At 38.4% G+C, this 12,670-nt stretch overlaps 1 protein-coding gene across 5 annotated transcripts in view; it reads right to left on the reverse strand.

Annotated features, from left to right (window-relative positions):
- The window catches only part of ARID4B (AT-rich interaction domain 4B), a 127,995-nt gene that overhangs the window by 113,123 nt on the left and 2,202 nt on the right, over positions 1-12,670 (reverse strand). The window lies entirely within an intron of this gene.

The raw sequence follows: 12,670 nt of genomic DNA on the forward strand, positions 1-12,670 counted from the left end.
GAATCGGGAAAGACATCCTAGAGTCAGAGAATCCTGTCCTGCTACAGGAATCAAACCAGTAGTGACAACTCAATCTTTAGGTGCATCCTGACTTCAGTCATATTCAGTAAGCAGTTATGTGTACAAAGAAATACGTGATAATGCAATCTAGAAAGAAACAATTTTTTTCCAAGCACAATAGTGAAAACCTTTCAATCACTTACTTACTTGAAACAGGTTTGTAATAAGACAGAATTAACAGGCCTCTCTCTCCATCAATAACAGCTACAAGATGTTTGCAAAGAAATGTTTTACATAGCTCACATTTTAACCTGCAGACACGAATACTAAAGAAGACATACATCTCCCCCTAAGAGTCCCTTTGGAAGGGCTTTCTCACAGCCATTTCCACTATCTACTGCTTCACTTTATGACTGGCCTCCCAGCATAATTTTGAGTTGAAAGATTCAAAGAAAAATTAGGCAATGACAACACTAAAAACAGCAATTCTCCAAGTTAACTTCAAAAAAGATATCATCTAGGCACATTTAAAGGAATCAATCATAAGCCACTGAGATTTAAAACTGCAATTACTCAAGGCCCTTCCTTAATTATTATTATAATAGTTTTTAGAAAAATCACAAAAGTAGAAAAGTCTACTGCCTAAAAGATGTGTTGTATCTTTGAGACTAAAACAGATTCAAGCCATAAAGCAAACCAAAGTTAAGCATTCATCTATTTTATTCAACACTGTGCTATAAATTATCACTCTCCTCAACAAGCAAAGGTCTGGAAAGGCTGAATTCTAAGACAAAAACCTTTATAAGAGTCAAATAAAATGTAAACAACAGCAAAGAAGCCTCACTCTCTGGAAAGCGCCTGAGTCACCGACATCTTGTTCTCCTTCCAGAGACAAGTTTAAGCCCAGATATTTGGACTGGAGTTTACCAAACCCACTCACACGTTACCCTGAAGACACCTGTCCCCAAGTATCAAACTAACAGATAAGATCAATCAGAAGGCATCAGTTAATATTTCTGAGTGTATTCTATGTATGGTCTGTCTGCATTAGCATGTGATTTATATTTTCATAAAACTCCTTTGTGGTAAACAGTAAATATTAATCTCATTTTACAGAAAAGTCTAAAAGGCTAAACGATTTTGCTAAACTAGAGGCTGTGGCAGGCAGAATAATGGCCTCCCCGAAGATGACTGTATCCTAATCCCCAGAATCTGTGAAACTGTTGTTACATAGCAAAAGGGAATTAAGGTTGCAGACAGAATTAAGGTTACTAATCAACTGACCCTGAAATGGGAAGATTATCCCGGATTGTTTGGATGGGCCCAGTGAAATCACCAGAGTCCTAATGTAAGTGAAAGAGGGAGGCAGGAGAGGCAGTGTCAAAGCCAGAGACATCTGCACACACTAAACTGCTGGCTTTGCAGATGGGGGAGAGACCACGAGCAGCACGCGGACAGCCTCTAGAGGTTGGAACAGACAAGGCAACGTCCTCCTCTGGAGCCTGCACAAGGAATTCAGTTCAGAGAGACCCACTGCAGACTTCTGACAACTACAACTGCGAAATAATAAGTGTGTTGTTTTAAGCCACTAGATTTGTGGCAACTTGTTACAGCAGCAATATGAAACAAATACACAGCCTAAATCTGGCACCATTCTGCAAGAATTTGCTAACTAGTTTTGTGAAGAACATTAAGTACGGAGTAGTAAACTCTAGCAATGACTTGCTGATGTAAAACCAGTGTCCCATTTAATGCCTCAAAATTCAACTTGCATACTCTTACATAACAGATTCTTGACTCCTAAAAAAAAATTACACAGCAATTAATCCTGAATTTTAAAATATCCTTTAAAAATATGACAGCAATCTACAGAAGAATAGAATCAAGTACCAACAAGTAAATAGAGAATGTTTCAAACAAGTAAACTTATAACTAAAGGAATGCCACCCAGATTGTATTAAAAAAAAGTAGATACTTTTTCAGACTAGATAACCTTCCATGTTGTCACCTGCCAGTATACCTGGCGTCTAAATTCACAGGTCCAAGGGAGGGAAGGTGGTAGAGTGCATGTTTAGCGTGTATGAGGTCCTGGGTTCAATCCCCAGTATCTCCTCTAACAACAGATAAGTAAGTAAACCTAATTACCTCGTCCCACCAAAAAAAATAAAATTAAATTCACAAATGATCTCTGAAAATCTCTTCTGGCTCTATGAGCTACAGTGTTTCAACTCAAAATTACTTGTGGAAATATAACCTAATGATTCATTTTTCTCCTACTTTAAAGTATCTTCAAAGCCTTGTACTGTCTTCCTCTAATTTACAATACTGATTTACAAGCTAGTAAAGGTTCTCCCAGAAAAACTACATCCACTGTATTTTGTTTTAATACATTTTCATATAATTTCTTCTATTTTTAAGAGAACAGGATAAATTTCTCTAAAACATTTAATATCATGATGCAAATAAATTCTAGCTTTAAAATTGTTCCTTTCAAAAAAGAAAGTAGGTAAAAGGTTTCTAAACTACACTCACTATTCCAGGAAGCCATCAAAAGGTCACTAAATGGCGACAACTTTATTACTCACTTATAACTCCCAGAGAGGCGCGTGGTTCAGTTTACTAACAAGAGAGCAGATTCTGCCATCGGTTTAATGTGTGCCTGTGGGCAAATCACTCAACATCTTTGCATCTGCTTTTTCAACCATAAAAAAGGAAAAATGCTCCTGACCTGCCTCAAAGGGATGTTATAAGAAATAACTAATGATTATGAAACTTTAAAAACATAATGTGCCATTTAAAAATCTAACTATGGTGTTTAAAAATCCTTTATAAACCACATATTCTGACCCTAAGCATCTGCTGGGGTCATTGCCTTCAATAGCCTGTCCCAAATTAACCCTTCTAATAAATGCTACCAGGGATCCCAAGAACAACAATCGCTTCTTTAGAAGCAGCCATAGCCCGGGATGTTCCCTCCTCACCTCTCAAAGCTTACCTTTTAATAGCAATTCCATGCAACCAGATTTCATTCACAGTAGTGGTAATAATAATCTATAGGGTTTATGAGAGACTACTGTAAATGTTACAGATGACTGGGACTACTCACCACCTGGCAGTGCTAGATATTTAAATAAATTAACACTTACTGAATACCTGCTGAATGCTAAACACTGCTAAGCGAGGGCTCTACAAATCTGCCATAACTTAAAGCTAAAGAAACATCAGTGGTGCCCCACATAAATCATTTGGTGGTAGAGACAACAGCATACTGAATGCAAATAAAATCTTGCTGAAGGCATCACAGAAGAATGACATAGATCTGTTACATACTCATATAGGAAGATGTAAAAACAATTACAGAATAACACGTACAGTATAAGCCCATTTTTGCAAAACCAAATATAAGAAAAACACTCGCATGCAAGCGACGTGTGCAAGGAAAAAGGTATAAAAGAACTCACCCTAACCTGTTACACCAAGTTGCCAAGAGGAGGGGACACTGGGGAAGGTAATGACTTACTATTCACCATACACATTATATTTCTGAATTTTTTTTACAATTAACAGCAATCTGTATTGCTTTTATAACTTAAAACACTTTAATTTTGTATGGAATAGAACTAGTTTAGAAACATATTTCTCCAAGTTGAGGCAAAGCAAAATTAGGTGACTTAGCAAGTGTCAAAAGCCCTCTGATACCGAATAACTTTCTTTTTTTCTTTTTTTTAATTTTTTTATTTAATAGAGGTCCTGGGTTCAATCTCCAGCTAAGCATGCAGTCTAACACTGAGCTGTACCCACTTGCCCTAACACTGAACAACTTTCAACAAGGATATTCGGACAAAAAATTGAAATGGTCCTTTGATGAGGCATACTTACCAAGATAAAACTGAAAATACGAAAAGCTAAACTTTTTTAAAACTCCCAAATAGGTATAAGCCACTGTGCCTCATGTAAACTTTGACAGCAAGAGTCGCTCAAGTCTGTTCCGTTTCCTCAGCCTCCTCTAGAGCAGAGACCCTCAGGCTGGCAGGGCCCAGCACTCAGCCCCACCTGCCGGCTGCCAGGCCAGGCGAGCTTCGGGTGACTGACAGCCACATCAGGACAGCAATCTGGGCATAAGAAGAAAAAACCTTTCCCCACATAAGCAAGGCTGGAGGTGGATGACTAGAAAACAAGGCTCTCCAGTACTTCACCTAATCCAATAACAACCCTCTATCTAGGCTTGGAAGTAAAATTTACTTTTCCCTTGAAAGAATCCCGTCTGGGCAAGCCAGCAGCAAATTGAGAGGAAAAGTATCATATTTATTAAGAGAAGCTTCTGCATCAGGAAGGGCTAGAATAAATAAAGGTTTGAAATGAGAGCAAAGGGTTCTTAGAATAAAGAAATCTGGTTTTCACCTTCCACTGAAGCTTTCATAAACAGTAACAAGCTTTAACCTAAATCACAAAACTGCAACTTCTTCCCTCAACTTCCAAATCAACCTTTAAGTTAAGAGACTAGAGTCACTGTATTACCTCAAAGGCCTATTTATATTTCCCAGAGTTTGCACATTCTTTCCACAGCACTAATTAGAGCTCAGTTTAGTGAGCACTTACTATGCAGTACATCCTGTTGTTACCTTTAGTCACCCCAGCAACCCCATGGGGTCAGCGCTACCTACCATTCCTCACTTCAGACAAGGACACCAGCCTTCTTAGAAAGCTGAAAAAAATTATCCACAACTTGATAAGCCGGAGAGTTCCAATTCAATCCCAAGCAGTATTGATGAAAGAATCCTCACTCCACCCATTTATAAAAGGGCCAGGCTTTTCCCAGAACACAGCTACCACGTACCGACTGCTCAGAACCACGCCAAGCACGGTGTAAGGCACTTTAATGTTATCTCGCATAGTACCTACGCAACCTTGTATGGTTACCTGTTACTATCCCCATTTTGCAAAAAACTAAAACTGATGTTTACTTTCATTTCTAAAATAAATAACTTTACCCCAGCTTCAACAGCTAAGTAAAGAACTCAGAGAGACAGAACTGGGAACAAGCTCTCTCTTTCTCCAAGCCATATGCTCAGAGTCACCAAGCTACTCTGAGCACTTTAACTAAACAAAGACGGTTTTTATAGTCATTTTCAAGTATAATTCTTACTATCAGTATAAAGTGAATCTTTTCTTTAAATGCCATTTGCTCAAAGGTTTGACAGCTTATAGTCTTCACTTCTGCTGTTAAAGAAATAATACAAAATTAGTGTGATTGTCAATGAAACTTATTAAACAGTTTTCCGTGACCGTGCTCACACACGCAACTGTGGGTGGCAGCGTCATCAGATTAGAAACAGCAGCCTGGTACTTGTCAAACCTTGACCCAGGACTTCAGATAGCCTTGAGTTAAGTCACACTGCCAAAAATGTAACTATCAGTTGGAAGAAAATGGCTTAAATAAGACACATCTACATTAAGTACCCATCTCACTGTCCCATATATACTGTATTTTTTACTATTAAAATGTGTCAGAGTACAGTATATATGGGACACATTTTAATAGTAAAAAAACTACATACAGAATTATTATTCTCTTAACATGCTTATCGCCCACTGTGGATCAGATGCCCCCGAGGAAACACAGCTGTCACCCAGATTTGGGTGACGTGGCGATCAACGTATTAATTGACTGCTAAATTTATAATTTAAAAATGATAGATTCAAAACATGGTAAACTGACTATACTTCAATAAACATATATATATATACAGAAAAAAAAGAAGAAAAAGTGATGGTACACTACTTTCTGTAAGATTTTCTTCCTTTAAGTCATATTAATGGCCCAGAGACTTCGACTCTACCACCTGACTGCCGACACCGTACTAAGCTGGAAAGACCCAGCAGACAGGGTAATGCAGAATTGTACACTTATCTCCAACGTAAATTCAGTACATCTAGTTATTCACAGATAGATATTACCCTCAGAGTAAGACAAGCATTGTTTTAAAACTTTCTTTTTTGCCTCTTTTATTTTGTCCCTTACTCCTATTAACCAGCCTAAAACATGACCCTTAGTACACAAGGTAAACATGAAGATTGTAACTCTGTAAACTGACCCTAACAGATCTGCCTTTTACTTTCTAGTAAACTGTTTACATGCTTTTATAAATTCATTTTTCCTTCCCAAACTTACAAGCTGTCTCCAATCTTGGTATGAAAATAACCAGACTTCTAGAAACATGTATCTTTCATGGAAAACCTGAATGTCAAGAATTCCTGCACTCCTTAAAGAGCAGAAAAATAATACTTTTTATAACAAAAGCTCTCTCTTAAAGTTAAGTTAAACACACTGATTAGTGTTTAAGTAGTTTAAGAGGTAACAAATATACTTTCTTATTTTGATGTAAAATAATTAAATGAAAATATTTCACTCATCTTGGGAACAAAAGCTAGTTATTTACAGCTTACGTTTCATTCATTGTCCATTAAGTTTAAAGGAGGCCCAATTGAAAAGAAATAAATAATGGCACATTTTCTTTACTATTTTCTGTTATCTTTTATATTCAAATTAAGTTACAAGCTAAAAATGATGCTTTGCACTTAGGTAAACAATACAAATTTGAAATAATTCTATTTGTAGTATATGCCTTACCAAAATCCACACCTTCTAGAATCTGCAACATATAAACAGCAAAAAGATTTTGATCCTTTTTGACCCACAGATGACTGTGGTGACATCTAACACAGAAGACTAGTGCATGCTTCCCATGAATGTACAAACACCTTCGTTCTGTGACACTAGAATGAAGGCAGCGGCAGTCCTGCTTTTAAACAATTCATCAAAAATGAAGGTTTGCAACTCTTTTAAATTTCAATTACTAAAAAATTAATAGTTGACTCTTGAACAACCCTGGGGTTGGGGGCGCAGCTGAAAATCCCCTTACAACTTTAAAGCTGGCCTTCTGTATCTGCAGTTCCATATTCTTGGATTCAGCCAACCACGGATTCTGTACGACTGTAGAATTTACTGAAAAAAATCCTTGGAGCTAAGCAGTTCCAACCTGTGCTGTTCAAGGGTCCACTATACAGAGTATCTGTATTTTGTTTACAACCCACGTTCCACAGAGCAATATACCAGTTAGCATTTTTCATAAATGTAAAATATATTTTATAAATATATTTAATGTATTAAAGTATGAATATTTATTTCCAAAATTTATGTAGCCCTAACTTCATCATAAATCCCAGTTTTCCAGTTATTCAGCCAAAAAAATCTTAGTGTCCTCCTTGACTTTCGTCTACATTCAGTCTGACAGGAACTGGCTCTACCTTCAGACGACATCCAGAATCTGACCACCCCACACTCCCGCCGTGGCAGCCGCCACCCTTTATTAACACAGCTTCTGCACCAGCCAGCTTCTATCTGGCAGACACGCCTGCAGCCTGTCTCTAACACAGCAGTCAGTGATCCTTTAAAAATACAATGAAATAAAAATAAAAATACAATGAAAATTTGCCACTCTCTAATGAGACCACATCGCTCTGCTATTCATACCCCACAGTTGCTCTCGATTTTTATCAGAGTGAAAGCCAAAATCCTTACAAGGGCCCTCAAGTTCCTAAGTGGTCTGATACCTTCTGCACTCTCCACCTGCATCCCCTTTAACTGGCTGACCCCACCCACCCACTCCCGTTCTCTTCCTTCCTTCCTCCACCCTGCCACCCCACCTCTGTGCAGTCCTCTGAGGCCACGTGTCTAAGTCCTTCTCATCCTTCCCCGCAGTGCCTGCTGGACCACGCAGCAGTGCTGCAACCTGCCGCCCGCCTGCCCCATCTCCCCTCTTCCTTCCCCACCACTGATCACCTAACAACTTAGGCATCTACTTATTATGTTTATTCTTATTGGTCTGTCCCCCACCTAGCACGTGTCAACTAAATGCTGAATGAATTTTGAAAATGTCCCACTCCTTGTGGTCACTTGCCACAACACAAAATACTTGAAGTTAAACACTCGGCTCCCACCCACAGGCAGTGGTACCCCAAAAACTGAAAGGTTCACTCCTAAGACCCCCTCAAAATTGGAAATACCTGTTCACACAAAAGCTTGTAAACAAATGTTCATAGCAGCATTATTCATAAAAAGCAAAAAGTAGAAATAACCCACATGTCCAACAGCTAATAAATGGATTAACAAATGTGGTATATCCATAAAATGGAGTATCATTGAGCAATAAAAGGAATGAAGTACTGACATGCTACAAAATGTATGAACCTTGAAAATATTATGCTAAGTGAAAGAAGTCAAACACAAAAGGCCACATATGGTAGATTCTGTGGCTAGTAAATGCCCAGAACTGGCAGCTCCTTAGCAAGTAGATCAGTGACTGCCAGGGGAGGGAGAGGCAAAGGGAGAACAGGGGGTGATTATGGGTAACAGGGCTTCTTTGGGGGAAGACGGAAATGTTCTGGAGTTAGACAGTAGTGACTGATACACATCTTGTGAAACTACTAAGTACTGAATTGCACACTGAAAAGTGTGAATTTTATCTGATTTCCTAAAATTAAAAAAAAAAAAACATGAAAAGGATTGCTCAGCTCAGTGTTCACTGCTCACTACAGGGAGGGCTAAGAGTGGGGAACTTCTTGGCTGTACTCAATTCCAAGTATTCTGTCCACCAACTAATTACAGCAAAAAGATTTTATTTAAAAGGGGCTGGGGTGGGGGCAGGGGCAGAAGCAGCAGGCAGACCTTCCCCTCACATCCAATCCATTCAAATCCTACACCCCCACCTTGAATACGACCGACTCTCCCAGCTGGGCCACCAGCAACTCTCCCTGGCAGCAACCTGCACTGACCCCCCTCCCCCACGCCGGCTCCCCCAGCCCGCGCTCTACAGCCACTTCACTCTTACTCAAGACCCTTCATTGACTTCCTGGCACACTCAGATTTTACTTAAAGTCCTTACCACAGCCCATGAGGCCCTACACTGTACTGGCCTTGTGACCTCTTCAGCCTCATCTCCTCCCACTCCAGCCCCAAAGGCTGCCTTCCTGTTTCTTAAATATGCCGAGGTCCAGCAGGCCAATCTAATCTAAAATAACAATGCTCCTTAACCCTAACTCCTCATCCGGATTCTGTTTTATTTCTCTTTATAGCACATATCACATTTTTTTTGGTCTGGTGCCTGTCCACCCTAATACAGTTGACCCTCGAACAACATAGGGTTAAGGTCAGGGGCACTGACCCCCCTGTGCAGTGGAAAATTCGTGTACAACTTCTGACTCTTCCAAAACTTAACGACTCATAGCTCAATGTTGACCCAAAGCCTTATCAGTAACACAAACACAGGTCAATCCTAACAGTCGACTAACAGATTTCGTATATGTATTATATTCTGTATTCTTACAATAAAGTAAGCTAGAGAAAAGAAAATATTATTAAAATCATAAGAAAGAGAAAATACATTTACAGAACTTACATGTATTTACTGAAAAAAAGTCCATGTCTAAGTGGAACTGTGCAGCTCAAATCCATGTGGTTCAAAGGTCAACTGTAGACAGTAAGGTCCACAAGTGTGAGAACGCGTGTTCACTACTGTGGCCTCAGTACCAAGAACCACGTCTGGCACAAGGAAAGCATGCAACATCTCTTTAAGGACTGAATTTACAAGCTGAGTTAACAAAAACATGTTCGTCAGTGAACTATGTACTCATACAGCACACTTTTTAAAATTACAATAAGCGAAGAATCAGAAATTTGGACAGAAAACAAATCAGTATGTTACAGAAGTACCTGTTCATCAAAAAGACCACAAATTTGTAGCAAAGAATACACTTGCCATGTATGGATCTAAATCTCTTGGAATATCATCTATTAGGTTAACATTCACATTGGATTAACCATGCCTCTGACTCCTCATCCTACCTGCTCTCTTAGTCCCACATCTTAATTAGTAGGTCCACTTGGATGTGGACCTCCTATAGGTGCCTTAAATAAGCAAAACCTCATTCATGTTTAGTCCAACGACAACAGGATTCAAGTGACAGTTGTATCTCTCCTGTGAAACCTCGGTCTTCCTCCTATCCCAGGGCGACTTACTAGTCCTGAACTCTGCTTCCTAGGTATCGCAGATCTAGTCCCTCGGTTCCACTCCCATAGCATTACTTCAAGCCCTATTCACTTCTCACTTCGGCTTACCACATGGAATCTCCAGACTTTCCATTCAGATCCCCCTTTCGATGTACTCACTGTAACACTACCAAAGTGATCTGTCTGCAGTACAAACCCAGCATCTCTGCCTTCGGTGGTTCCATGAAGCCTTCCAAAAAATTCTCAACTCCCTAACTTAACTTCATCCCTCATCTCTGCCCTCCTATTTCCACACTAAATGCATCATGCTTTAAGTTAATCCAGCCACACTGTACTACTTACAGTTTCCAGACACATCATCTTGTTTTTTTCCCTTTATTTTCCAATATGTTGCTCCCTCTCTGAAACACTCTTTTCTACTCCTCCTTGCCTAGCCAGAGCTTAAGCTCTCAGCTGAGATGCCAGTTCCACCGGAGCACTTTCCATGGCTCTCTGCTTTAGATGTCCTCTTCTGTCCTCCCACTGCACTTACCACAAACACTGCATGTTGCAAAAAAAAAATAGCCTTATAATTCAATATGTGCTGTTCGCTTTATTTTTCTGTCTTCTACTAAATTGTGAGCTCCCTGAGAGCAGGTCTGCTCACATATTTATCTTCAATCCACACTGCCTGACACAAGGAAAGGGTAGTTGTTATATGACTGATTTACAAAAGGAGGGAGGAAGTAAGGGAGATGGGGAGAGGGAGGGAGAGGGAGCCAGAGAGAGGAAAGGGAGAAGGAAGGGGGGAAGGAAGGGGAGAGGGACTGAGAACAGGCACACAAGCAAAGGACATTAAAAAAAGCATCTGAAATCAATCCAGTATTTTCATGTGGCCTCAGCCAGCGATTACTGAAGAGAGAATGGTACATCGGACAAAGCCCATCTCCCCAGATCTAAGTACCACCATCTAAATCACCTCATCTCTTAAGATTCTGCAAAGTCCAGTCTATCAAGCCCATTTCCACTTGAAAATTTACTGTAGCGTAATGAGACATTAATAACATGCACGATATAAAAGCAAAACAAAAAGTTTCAGTTAGAAAAAAAGTAGGAAATGAATTTGACATAATTAAGTCTTAGTATTATTTCTAAACTTTAATAACCCATCATTTCCTGATACTGTGCAATCACTGACTTCAAAAGGTTTATCAAAAGTATGAAAAATAAATCCAACATAACACCAACATTATGATCTAGCTTAAAACACAAAACTGCTTTTATGTTACAGTCATATTTCTCAAAAAACACTAGGTAAAAATATCACATGATAGAGTATACTAGTCAGGAAAGGGGCTTTATTTACTTAAATACATTCCTGAAGGTAGTGCCACAGGAAAATTGCTTCTAAAACATACGGCACTTAAAAAATGATATACACATTTTTCTTCGTTTTGGGACTTTAAAGCAACAACCAAAAATGTATTACTACACACTTTTTCAATTACTTCAATACACTGCCTCTTAATAAAATTTAAATTTCTGACTAATAGGAATAGATAATACAAACTTAAAAGCTTGCTTCAAAGTACAAATCTGGTAAGATACGATGATTGGCATGAATCCTTCTAAAGCTCCGTTGTCACAATACAGAAATTGGAAACACACAAAAAGAGAAATTTAAGCCCAATATAATCAACATTACATACTTTTTGAATGGTGATTTTGTTTTAACAAAATACCAATCATGGGCAGCCTCTCAACTTTTACCACGTAAAAAATTAAGCTGTAAGAAATAAGCTAAGATTTTAGCTTCCCAAAGAGAGGACTTAACTATACTTATAATAACATGAAGTTCTTCTTGTATAAAATTAGAAGATTGTTTTAATAATTCTTTCCCTTTAAAATTACTAGTAACTATTTTTAAAGGCAGCAATAATGGAAATGCTGAGGACTTAAAATTAGTAGTTCTAAAATAATACCAAAAAATTTGCATTTGCCTAATACTATGAAACTTTCAAGGCTAAAGTTTCCAACGTACTTTCATTTTTTTAAACAGATACGTTAAAAAAAAAAAAAGACATGAAAGGAAGAGAGAAAAGAAAAGAAAGTTTAAAATCTAGAAGACCTTCAACTTACAACATTTCTTTTCACCAAATACTAACAGAGTACCCAAGATGTGCCAGGCACTACCCTGGGAACTGTGACAGATTACAACATTTATTCAAAACTAAAACTTGTATTATTCACCTTCTGAATGTTTTATATTTCAATCCAACATTTTTCTTAAGAAATTCTCATCCAACACCAGAGAAGATATATTTTCCTAATAAATTTGTCACCGTTTCACATGGGTCACAGAAGTTGCAGCTAGCATCCGTGACTAACAAAAGGAATTCATTTCTGAAATATCACTAATTATTTTTTCATTTACATGAAAGTGAAAGTCATTCAGCAGATATAAACTGCTTCAGAGTTTATAGCACCCCAAACTCAAAAAGAAAAAAAAAATGGACTAAATCTAATTACTGTGTATAGCTGATAAATATTTAAGTAGTCATGGCTTTCACTTTCTACCATAAACACAAACATTACGAACTTTATTTAGATGCAGTACCATAA

This window comes from Camelus ferus, chromosome 11 (genome assembly GCF_009834535.1).
Source record: "Camelus ferus isolate YT-003-E chromosome 11, BCGSAC_Cfer_1.0, whole genome shotgun sequence".
Classification (NCBI taxonomy): Eukaryota; Metazoa; Chordata; class Mammalia; order Artiodactyla; family Camelidae; genus Camelus; species Camelus ferus.